The following is a 12,280-nucleotide window of genomic DNA, read 5'->3' on the forward strand; positions in this document are numbered from 1 at the left end:
CATTTCCCGAGCTGATGATATGAACCTTCAGACTGAAAAGGCCTGTGAAATAGCCAAAACCTCATAACGTTACAGAACACAACCACAAAGAAAGCACTCTAAAGCTAATACAACGTTGTAAATCAGCTGTACCTGAATTTCAAAAAAAAGAAAGACAGTACTCTAAAGCTTCTAACAGAATAGGCAATCTTCTGCGGAATGACGTTCATACTGGTATTAGGGGCATACTGGCATCATCAGCTACTAGTGACAAGGGAACAAGCTGTTTAAGCCTCACAGGAAAATTAATCTATATCCAGTCAAAATCCAATCAAGGTAGGGGCTTAGAAAGTCTTTCATCCATTGACACTTCCTAACAGAATCACTCAATTAATTATTTCAGCAAAACACAGGAGGAAACCAAGAAATCAGACAACTTGGGATGCAACTCATAGGTAAAATGTAAGGATGAGATGTGATCCCAAAGGAGCAGCGTGGGAGCAAATCAGATGCAGGGTGCCAAAGGAGGGGAGAAAAGGGACTCGCAGCAGCCAACGGTGTGCTGAAGCTGGATCATCTGCTTGAGAAGAAGGAGAGGCCAAATGTCCATATCAAATGTCAAATACAAAAAGATACCTTCACCCCAATGTTCACAGCAGCACTATTGACAAAAACCAAGATAGAGAAACAACGTTAAGTGTCCATCAACACAATGAATAATGAAGATGTGGTATATACATACAATGGAATATTACTCAGCCATAAAAAATGAAATTCTGCCATATGCAGCAAGGTGGAAGGACCCAAAGAGTGAAGTAAGTCAGAATAGAAAGACAAATACTGTATGCTATCACTTATATATGGAATCTAAAAAACAAAGAAACGTATATAACAAAACAGAAACAGACTCAGATATAGAGAATAACCTAGTGGTTAGCAATGGGAAGAGGGAAGCAGGGAGGGGCAAGATAGGGGTAGGGGATTAAGAGATACAAACTACTCTGCACAAAATAAATAAGCAGCAAGGATATATTGTACAGCACAGGGAAATATAGCCATTGTTTTATAATAACTTTGGAGTATCATCTATAAAAATATTGATTCACCATGTTGTACACCTAAAAGTAATATAATATTACAAATCAACTATACTTCAATTTTAAAAATGCTATTTATATTAGCAATACAAAACAGAACTTCTAAATCACGTATTTAAAAAATGTCAAATACAAGTAGAATGGGCTCCCCCTCCCTCCCTCCCTCCTTCTTCCTTCCAAGTTATGGATTGTTTGTTTTGTTTTTTTTTAAATACATTTCTCCTACAAATGGCATAGGGTTAATGATGCAATATTTGTCTCCACAGGGAATAATATTTATATAATCACAGTATCATAAACACTATTTTGTTTTCAAATCTGAAATCAATAGACGAATTATGGAAATTTCAGTTCTAGAGAACAGACTGTGCTTGACTCCATGATGGTCTAGCGATAAAAATTGTTGAGAAAAAGGAGAAAGGACTGAAGGGTATGAAGTACCTCATCTTCCACAGTGGGAGTTCAAAAGGTACCATTTTTTTTTTATTTATTTTTTATTGAAGTTGATTTACAATGTTAGTTTCAGGTGTACAGCAAAGTGATTTAGTTATACATACACATTTTTTTCAGATTCTTTTCCATTATAGGTTATTACGAGATATTGAATATAGTTCCCTGTGCTATACAGTAGGTCCTTGCTGTTTATCTGTTTTATATACAGTAATGTGTATCTTCTAATCCCAAACTCCTAATTTATCCCTCCTCCCCAAAAAGTACTGTTTAAAGTGAAAAAAGCAATAAAGATTTATGTAGATGGGCTAAAGCAATAGAGCTGTTTAATTTAAAGATTTAAAAATAAAAGTCACTGGGAGATGGAAGGAGGAGAGCTATAAAGGCAGCAGGGATCTATCTTGCATAAGAGAGGAAGGAGAGATTCTATTTAAAGTGGAGAATTAAAAACACTAAATCAAAAAAAAATTAAAAAGCATTTCATTTGGATCAATTTTATCACCCACAGGTGCTAACAGTTACAAATGATTAAAAATAGTTGCCTCTGACATGTAAAGTTTGGCTGGTGGGGACTCTTACATTTAATTTGTATCCACTTCCATTGTTTTTTTATTTCCCTATTCTTGTATTACTTTTATAAGGTCAGGCCATAAAATTATATGGAAAGCATAATCATAACCATATGAATATAATTATCTAATCTCCTGCATATATTGATACACATATTCATAGAAAAAGTTATTGGAAGGAAATCAACTAAAACGTAAATACTAGTTATGGCTGAGTGATGAATTTGCCATAAGTGTCTTCTTATTTGTTTGAACTTTCCACACTTAGTACCAGGGGTCTGTTTCATTTTTATAGCTAGAAAGAAACTGACATGATTTTACAAACTAAAGAGCCTACTGGGAATTTCCTCCATGGGGGTGGGGCAGGGAGGAGGGACCCAGGGAGCCTGAAGGCACAACCAAGGCTGCTTCAAGGTCAGGACTCAAATGACCCACAGCCATCGAGTGGGAGCCCACACTGTGGCTGCAGCACAGGCCTTGGAAGAGAAAGCCTTGGCCAGAACACGTTAAGGGCTAGTGTTAACAACTGGCTGTGTTGACCAAGATGGATATGCACCTCCTAAATCAGCTTTGATTTTGAGTGGAACTGTCTCTCCGAGAATTTCCAAGGATGGAGAGACTGCATGTGATGAGATGAATGCACCTGCTGGAAGAAAGTGTACGCCAGTGTCATAGGAATGCTACAGCTCGCCTGCCAACAGAGATGCTTCTGGCAGATGATTCTGAGATGTTCTTTCTGAAAGTGATTACACAAAAAGTTCAGCTGTTTTTTATGACTCCCCCTAAAGGCTATTACAATTGTTTTTAATTAATAAGTTGAATATGAAAGGATTTAATTTTAATAAATGTTTATGTCTCTTCCTCTGAGATCCTTACATAAAGTCGCCTGCTACCTCTTCCAGGCATTTCTGGCTGCTCGGGCAACTGTATTCAACAGAGAGCCCTGGACACCTGTTTGCAAAAGTGGGGGTTCCTGTTGGCTGAGTCAGGAGCCCTCCACCCAAGATAGTGGGAAGCAAGAGATTGCTGGATCTGTGGGAAATAGCTGCACACAGTCCCCAACATTGATTGTAGAAAGTTCTCCAGAATGGGTCTTCCAATTCTTTACTAGCTGCCATAACAAAGTATTATAGACTGGGTGGCTTAAACATCAGAAATTTATTTTCTCACCATTATGGAAGCTAGAAGTCCAAGATTGAGATGCCAGCACTGGCTTCCTGGTGTGTAGACGACTGTTTTCTCTCTGTGTCTCCGAGCTGTGGTGTCTCTTCTTATAAGGGCACTAATCCCATCACGAAGGCCCCACCCTTGTGATCTCATCTAAACCCAATTATCATCCAAAGGCTCCATCTCCAATTACTACCCCGTTGGAGGTTAGAGCTTCAACATATGAATTTTGGAAGGGACATAATTTAGTCTACAGCACTAGCCAAGTTGAAAGCAAATACGATTAAAGATGGACAAGATCAAGCAGAAGTCCAAAAGTCTGCTGCTTTTTGTGATTTTTTTTAAAACTTGAATTAGCCCTATCTTACCTGGAAGAGGTTATAAGACACTGATAGAGAAAGGTACAGGACCCCTGGAGATTAGCCTCCAGTCCACATGAAAAATGTGTAAATTAGATTCATTCAACCCATCATTCAAATGGAGCGTGGCTTGAAATTTACCTATTATTTTGGAGTTGGCAGTCTAAGAATGTTTGGAAATAAGGCTATAGCGCTGAGGACAAGGACTTCATTTTTTTCCTGAGATTTCTTTCCATTCTGCTGGATAACTGAGGGTGCACCCAGAGTGGGGCTGAAGCAGACCTCGCCATAAGGGAGGTCTGTTCATCATTCAGCTGTTCATGCAGCATGGACTTCAATCATCTAAAATACTGTGATCCAGGACAGTGTTACAGCAGAAGGCACAGTCCCTGTCCTCAAGATGAAGTGCTATCTGGGCCAAGCAACTGCTTAAGAACTCTGCACTTAGAAAAAAGGACAGCTCAGGAGTAAGCAGCCTGGCTGAGCCTGTGGTCCAGGTGGCGTTGGGAGGCTGACACAGGGCACAGGGTCTCTCACCTACAGGCTAGACACCGGAGCCCTGCAGGCAGTCACACCCAAGACAGAAGGCAGCCCCAGGACTGTCACAACAGGACACAAGGTCATCCTGGGAGCCAAGGAGAGGACAGTGAATACAGGATGGCAATCATCTTGGGGACATCTGCTGGCAAGATGAGGGTCCCAGCTGACAGCAGAAGCCAAATGCGGAGACCAAACATGAACACAGCCCAAGATGGTGAGTTCACTGGGAGGCCACCCCATGCGGCTTCCCAGTCACTGTCTGACCTTCACAAAGACACAGTAGTGGAGAGGAATCTGCTCAAAGAAGTAAGAAGCTTTTTGATGCTCAAGAGACATGAAAAACCAAACATCATCAACAACCACAAAAACCCACCAAGTACAACCGGACTGTGAGCCCAGCACTGAGTCCAGCGGCAGGCGTGGAAGGTATACTCAAGGTGTTTGTTGAATGCATGAACAAATGAATGAATGAATAAATGAATACCAGGACGAAGCTTGTTCTGACAGAGAGGAAACAAGCTGACCCACCCCCTGGGTTTACTGTCCTTCCACAGCAGCCCTGAGACAGAACACATCCCTGGGGCCAGCCGGGGCAGAAAAGTAAAACTCGGGAGCAAGAACTCTCAGGGAGCCGTAGCGATGCGAGGAGTTTCTCTGGGGACCGTGCCCATCTGGCATGAAAATACCAAAGGAAAATTTCTGAGACTAGGTCAGGCATGAAAACAGTGGATACTTTCCGAGGGCTTGCTGTATGAGGGGCAATTCCCGGCAACGTTCGGGAGCATCTCCATTGTACCCTGGGAGGCAAGATCAATAGCATCCCCATTTCACCGAGGAAAAGGAAGCCCAGGCTAATTAAATAACTGCACCAACACTGCAGAGTGAGGAGGTGGGCAAGCAGGGGGGTCAAGCTGAAGTGGCCTGGCACCAGAGGCAACACCGAAGACAGCCTCTCCAGCTGCCTCCCAAGTCAGGGACCTAGAGAGAGGCTCTGAGTGGGAGAATGTTCAGAACTTATCCTCAGATGGACAGAGAGCAACAATTAAGGCATTCACTTGTCCTAGAAAGATGTATTCATTTTTCTGAAGCCATAATATGAGGGAAGGCCTCTGCTCTTTGAAACATACACACTAGTCCATCTACAAATAAGTCCACTGGAGGCCAGCATGAGGTTCAAAGGGTCCAAGAAATTCAGGAATGGGACAAAGGGTCCCAGGCAAGGTGATGGAGAGTGGAAACACAGCCCCATCAGGTGTAAAAGGCCGTACAGAAAACATGGCGGAGGGAAGAATCTGCATCAGGGACACAATTGGGGACTCACGGAGCTCAGCAGCGGTGCCATGATGGAGGGAAGGAAGCCACCTTCAAGAGCCCTTGGCTGAGGGCATCGGAGGGAAGCTGATGTATCAGGAGTGGCAGGTAAGGAAGGGCACCAACAGGCAAAACAGACGCGAGCGCGAGGCCCCCCACTGTTTGCTGTCTTCTTCCGTCCCTTGGCCGGTCAGGAAAAGCAACGCTGGATGGCTTCCCACTCTCCACGCCAGGCCAGAGAAGTACAAGAGCCAACCTGATTTAGCCATCTTCGCCTCGCTCCCTCCTGAAATGACCTGACTCACCAGGGCCAGGGAGAGGCTCCAAGTCTGAACAAAGATGTGCTCTGCCTGTGCATGCTGCTTCCAGGCTGCCCGGGGGTGGGGGAGTTTCAGCCCCGAGTGGAAGGAAGAAGCAGACTCTGGTCAAGGTGCTGACATTTTCCGAGGGGCACCTGCCAGCCGCCTCCCACCTGCGTGCTCTGCCAGCATCTCCCATCGTGCGCCACGGACCTCCCCGTCAGGTCATCAGCCTCCGACCTTTCTCCAGGTCCAACTCAAGGACGTGCTCGGGGAGGAGGTCATTCCCAACCCTTAGGCCTCTAAACACTCAAGCAGAAGCAGCACAGTGGACTGGCATTCAAACCAAACAAAGCCCCGACCCAGCCCTGGCTCTGCCACATTCTTGCTGTAAAATCCTAGACGACGCAGCCCTTCCGAGTCTTGGTTTTCCCACCCATAAAACAGGAGTCATACGGTATCCACCTCACTGAGCAGCCAGGAGTATTGGCTGGGAGGCTCCAGAAAATACTTAGTGCAGAGCAATGCCTCCGGCTCCTGGCACTCAGGACGCTGCCTGTTACCCACAGCAAAGTCCTCCACCAGCAGGGCTCCCCACCGTCCGGAGTAAGGAGGGTCCAGGCAGGGTAGGGAGGATAGAGCAAAAAGAGTGGGAGCTCAGGGGCTGTGATGCTGATACCTCCTTGGTGCCACCCGAGGCAAGACCTGGGTAGTTCCAGACCTCGATCAGCAACTGGGATGGCTGCGGGCACTCTGATGCATCTGATGACATCAGCACCAAAACACACCAGCAAGAGTGAAATTTTAGAAGTGGCCAGTAAGGAACATGCATGTGGTCTATTATGAAAGGATTAAAAAGCATGGGAAAAAATATATATGTATTTATTTGTTTGTTTTAAGAGGAGTAAGGTGATCTGCAAAGATTCGGATGCCACAGCCAGGCTCAGACTTAACAGAAAAACAGGGATGATCCAAGGGAACAGGAAAGATGCAAGAGATGTGCACAGGAAAGTGGTGAGGAAACAGGGGAGGAACAAACCAAAGATGATGGAAGGAACCTGCCACAAGGCAGCCATGTCCAGCCAAGTAGGACCCAGTCCCGCCTGGAACACACAGTTGACTTCTCTCAGCATCGCCAAGGGCCACCTGCCCAGACCACAGGGAACATGCCGGTTCCAATGAGCCACTCCTCTATGCTGCTGTGGTTTTTGCTTTTTAACCCAGGTTGAACCCACAAGCCGTGTTCCCCATGCTGGACAGTACTGTGCCACTTTGAACTTGAGGGGACAAAAGAGTGCCTTGCACGTGAGCCATGCACACTCAGAAATCCCCATTCCAGGGTTTTTTTTTTTTTTTTTGCAATATAACTTTCTTAAAATACAACTAATACGATTTCAGAAAAGATGCCTCAAAGTATAGAAAACTCAAGAAGGACAAGTCAGTCAAAGAAAAAAGTGACAACTGCATCCTTTTTAAAAGAAAAAAAAGGTTTTGACACGTTGAAGGATCTGGGATGTCTGGATAAACAGTGACCATGAAAAATCATAATTATTTTCCCATTGACAAAAAGTGGTAATTTTTAAAAATGTAAGAAATAATAAGGGAAAATTTTCCCTATCAGATTTGAAAGTTACTATAATTAAACCAGAAAAAGAACAGATGTGACAGGGGAGCAGAACAGATCAGATATTAGCCCAAGTCAGTATGATAGCTGGGGACATAACAAAGCCAGCATTTCTAAATTACTCAATTTAGAATTCAATAAATTCTTTGATTTGATATGGGAAAGACAGAAAACAATTTGGAAAAAAATAATAAAGTTAGATCCCTATATCATACCCCAGTCAAAATTAATGTCAGTTGGATTAAAAAGATTTCATGATGCAAAATATGTGTTAGACTTCTGGTAAAAACTGGCAAATCAGTCTCACTTGTTTATCGCCCTTCCTTCCCAAAACACTGCTCACACAAGAATGAAGGACGGAAGGCAGGGGAGAGCGTCCCCTGTAAGCCACAGGGACAAAGGAGAATGTCAGAAGAGGTGTCAGAGGAGATGTGGAAGCAGACAGGGGTGGTACCACCTTCGCAGAGGGAAGGGGAGCATGGATTCTGTGTCTGCCATGGTCCACACCAGGAAGGAGCCAGCCTGTCGGTGCCAGAACCCTGAGAAGTGCACACACTGGCAGTGGTGGTGCCTTGAGGGCCGGGTCCTGGGCAGACAGCATAGCCCCGGCCCCAGCCAGCAACCAGCACAACATTCCTGTGCCATGTCCCTGGAGACAGCTGGTCAACCTCAGCAGAAATGAATGAGAAGACATACCAGGCCCAGCGCAGGGCTAGGATGAGATGCTTACTGTCATCAAGGATGTAGCGGCCAATCTGTGCACAGGACCGGGAGTACCCCACCTGATCGCAGAATTGCTGCACGCCAGCTCCTGGACCCCTGCTCGGAAGAGCACTTCCCCAGGATGGCAAAGGACCGTCCCATGCCATTTGGTGTTTAGAAGCCATTCAACAGACTACCCAACTTTTAAGCTCTGTGCAATATACTGCATTCATGATTTTTTTTAAATTTAGAAGAAAAATATTCAATTTAGAGGTAATTATTTACATAATCTTGGGGGTGGGGATGCATTTTCTAAGCATGACTCCTAGACAAATATTTAAAAGGAGAAGATAAAAATTTGATTAAATATTTTTTAAAAAACAGTAAGGTAAAAATAATAGAAAAGAAACAAATAGGTAAACAGCAAACTTGGAAATTTCTGCAGCATAGAATAAAGAAAGGGTACTCTTCTTCCTACTAGTCCTTACAAATCATTTTTTAAGAAAAGAACCCCTCAACAGAAACAGACATAAAACATGAATACACAAGTTACAGAAGGAAAAATTAAAACAGCCAGTAAGAACATGAAAAAAAAAAAGTGTGTTTGTTTAGGATCCCAGAAATCCAGGATAAAATAATAATGCCAAACCATTTGGTTACCTAATTTCGAAAAAGAGTTAATGTCCATAGTGGATAATGAAGAGATATGGAAAGAAGCCATCGGAATGAGCCAACTCACATCTTCTTTAGGGGAGGTACCCAAATCCTTGACCTGATCATTCCCCTTCTAAGAATTTAGCCTTAGAAAAGTAACACGTGTCAAAGGTAACACCCAGCACACCCATTTATGGAATAGAATGCATTCACTAAAAATGATGGGGTGGGAGCACATATAACAACCTGGAGAGACATCCACACTATATTCAGTTAAAAAATAGCTTATACTAGAGTATTCACATCACAACCCCTTTAAATAAAGAGTGGACTACTCCATAAATACGCACAAAACAACCACACATATGTAGACACACACACAAATTCTGGGAGATTTTATCCGCAAGCTGTGATCCCTGAGTTATCTCCGGGGTCGTGGGATTACAAGTCAATTTTATTGCCATCTATTTGCTTATTCTCCAAAGTTTGACCACACATCTTGTACTTTTGTACTTGAAGCAACATTTCAATATGAGAAAGCAGAGACCAGACGGCAGCCGTTCTCTCTCTCCATTTTCGGAGGGCCCTGTGGGGCTGGTGAGTCTGAACGCCCATCATCCCACAGGGGAGTTTATTCCCAAATGTCTCTAAACAAAGGCTGAATGGATCTAAACTGGGCAGTTTAGTGCTACAACTGTTCCCACAACTCTGCTCGCTCTGCCTGGCGGGCTCCCCCAGGGATGGGTGACAGCCAGCACCTGGCAGGATGGGATGGCTGTGGGATGGGACAGAGCTGTGACCCCAAGGTGAGCCCAGGTGGCCCCCAGATAGTCCTGGTCTAGGAAGCACCCCCCTTCATCTCCCCACCAGACTCAGCAAGGAGCTCTGAGCCAGAGGAAGGAAGGGGTGAGGGTGTGTGGGAGGTGCCTCTCCCAGCCCCTCCAGGGTAGAGGACTCAGTGCCACACCCTCCAAGAGGCATCAGCTGCCCACCGGTCCTGGTGAACGCAGGGACCCAGAGACTTCTTGAGAACAGTGGAACGTGGAGATGCGGGCATGCATTGGAAAAGACGGAAAAAAGAATGTTAAGCCACCACAGAAAAATATTTCACTCAGTGCAACAGATTAAAGTCTATTTCCCAGTGATTTGCATTATAATATCTGACCTGCTGCCCTTAGTTATTTCTGATCGTACTTCCTCTTGCTGTTCACACGGCGGGTATTCTCTGTCCTCACTTCCCTCTGTCAATTACCTAATGATCTAGAAAACTCCCTCAAATTCAGGAGGTGAGCTCCTTTTTAAGAGGACCTGATAGTGAATTACTCGCTTTCTGTGGAAATAATTGCTCCCTATTCCTCTGTTCAGATTGACTTCAAAGGTCCCTTTAAGAAACCTTAATTTTCCTTTGTTTCCTCTCCAGTTTCTTCTCCAGAGAATTCCAGGTACTGAAAGATGTGGTTCATTTAATTCATTTTCACTGCTCCTCTACCAGCCCCCTCCATTGCACAAGAGGAGTCTGAACGATTATCTTCATTTTACACCACAGCGAATGATCAGAGAGCAAGTGATGGAGACAAAGACCTCTTGCAGTGAGAAGAGCCACCTTGCAAACCAACATGGGTTTGTTCTTCCTACGCTGATGTCCAAGTCTTAAGACCACAGAGGGCCACACACACAGCTGATCCCCACGGTACCACCGTCCAATCAAACTTAAGAAACATCTCGAAAGCAACCTAAAGCCTGGCACAGATCCCTCTCTCGGCTTCTGAAACCAACCCTGCTGACACCCTGATCTTGGACTCCAGCCTCCAGAACCGTGAGAAAATAAAGTTCTGTTGTTGATTCCACCCAGTCTATGGTGCTTTGTTACAGCAGCCCGAGCAGACGGATACAAAAAAGCTGAGGGGGTGGGGGTTAACCTGAGGAAACGGTGATCGATGGTGTCAGATATTGCCAAGCATGAGAGTGAATCCACATCGTTAGGTGTTTTCAAATGACAATGTCAGTGGCCTCTAAAAAAGCAAGTTTACAATATATTAAGTATACAAGACTGATTATAGCAGGGGCCCAACAGGAGAGCTGGCCGGCAGCAAAGGGTTAATGGATAAGAATAAGGTCACAAAGTGAGAGTGGCAGAGGCAGAAGCCTTCCAACAAAGGGAGGGAGTGAAACAAGATGGCAGCCTGGGGAGGCAGTGCGGTCAAGCGAGGCTTGAGGAAGACTGGCGTCTCTGAGCTCAAGGAAGAAAAGTTTGAGACTTGAGCCGAGGACAAATGGAAACGGATTAGACTCCTGGCTCAGTCAAGTCTTCCTTGTAAAAGAGTAAAAATACCTCTTCCTCTGAAACAGGAAGAAAGGAGAAATTCTGAAGCAGAAAGGATGGTGAATGTTAAGGCTGGGGGAAGAGGTGCTGGGGTTCTGGCCCTCAAGCTCAAAGTAGGAAGCAGGGTCGTTTGCTGAGAATGAATGTGGGCGAGGGGCGGGGAGCAGGAAATTAAGAGGAGAAGAGACTCAGGAATACAGTCATTGTGTTTCTGGTCAAGAAACCAGGCAGAATTCAACAGAAGGATTCGTAAAAACAATTTAGGACCCAGCTGTTGTTGAACAACATAAAATTTTAATGGAATCAATTTAGCCGATTGAGAACTTGAAAAAGTGAATGGCTGGTTTTATTCAAGGTCAAGGGTTGCAAAGTGAATATAGCAGTAGGTCAGGAAGGTCAACAGGTACAGGATTCTAAGGAATTCAGAGTAGAAATCGTGATCCAGGGTCCTAGGCAAGGCATGCCAATGACCTCTAAAGAGACAATTACTGCAGAAAAAGGCAGTGAAGGGTCATCCGGAAGCAGGGGGTCAGAAAACTACAACGATGGGTCAAAATCCTGCCCACCTTCTGTTTCTGTAAATAAAGTTTTATTGCAACACAACTACATGTGTTCATTTACATCGTGTCTATGGTGACTTTCCAGCTACAAGAGCAGAACTGAGTCACTGAAACAGGGACCAGATGACCCACAAAGCCCAAAATATTTACTATCTGCCCCTTTACAGAAAGTTTACCAACCCCTAAGGAACAGACTGCAGAAAATCAAGCAGCAACGCCAGACAAACAGGAAGAGACGGAGAGCCAAGACCAGATCAAGATGATGACCAAGGCAGAGGGCATGGGCTGCGGACAGCAAACCATCAGCTGGCCCCAGCTCACAGCTGAGGGCAGAGCAATCGTGGCACAACTCAGGGGAGGGCTGGATCCAGGAAAGCCGGGCCAGAGACCAGGCTTGAAGTGACAGAGAACTTGGGGGGTTCCATCTGTCCACCAGGTACACAGTTGCCCCAAATGATATTCCAACCCTACCAACTGGATTCTCTTCCTTGTTTACGAACAAGGGTTTGCCCAGAGGCGGGCCTGTCAACGGACACATCTTCAGAGTGCTAGAAAAGTAAAGACTGGAGAAACAGAGGCCTCCACTCAGTGGTCACAGGGTGCACCCAGAAGGGAATGGTGGGGTCGGGATCTGTGTGACGATGTC

At 44.9% G+C, this 12,280-nt stretch overlaps 1 protein-coding gene across 2 annotated transcripts in view; it reads right to left on the reverse strand.

Moving 5' to 3' along the window:
* The window catches only part of CALN1 (calneuron 1), a 332,629-nt gene that overhangs the window by 274,466 nt on the left and 45,883 nt on the right, over positions 1–12,280 (reverse strand). The gene's annotated exons all lie outside the window — the stretch shown is intronic.

The sequence above is a fragment of the Camelus bactrianus genome, chromosome 18, assembly GCF_048773025.1.
Source record: "Camelus bactrianus isolate YW-2024 breed Bactrian camel chromosome 18, ASM4877302v1, whole genome shotgun sequence".
NCBI lineage: Eukaryota > Metazoa > Chordata > Mammalia > Artiodactyla > Camelidae > Camelus > Camelus bactrianus.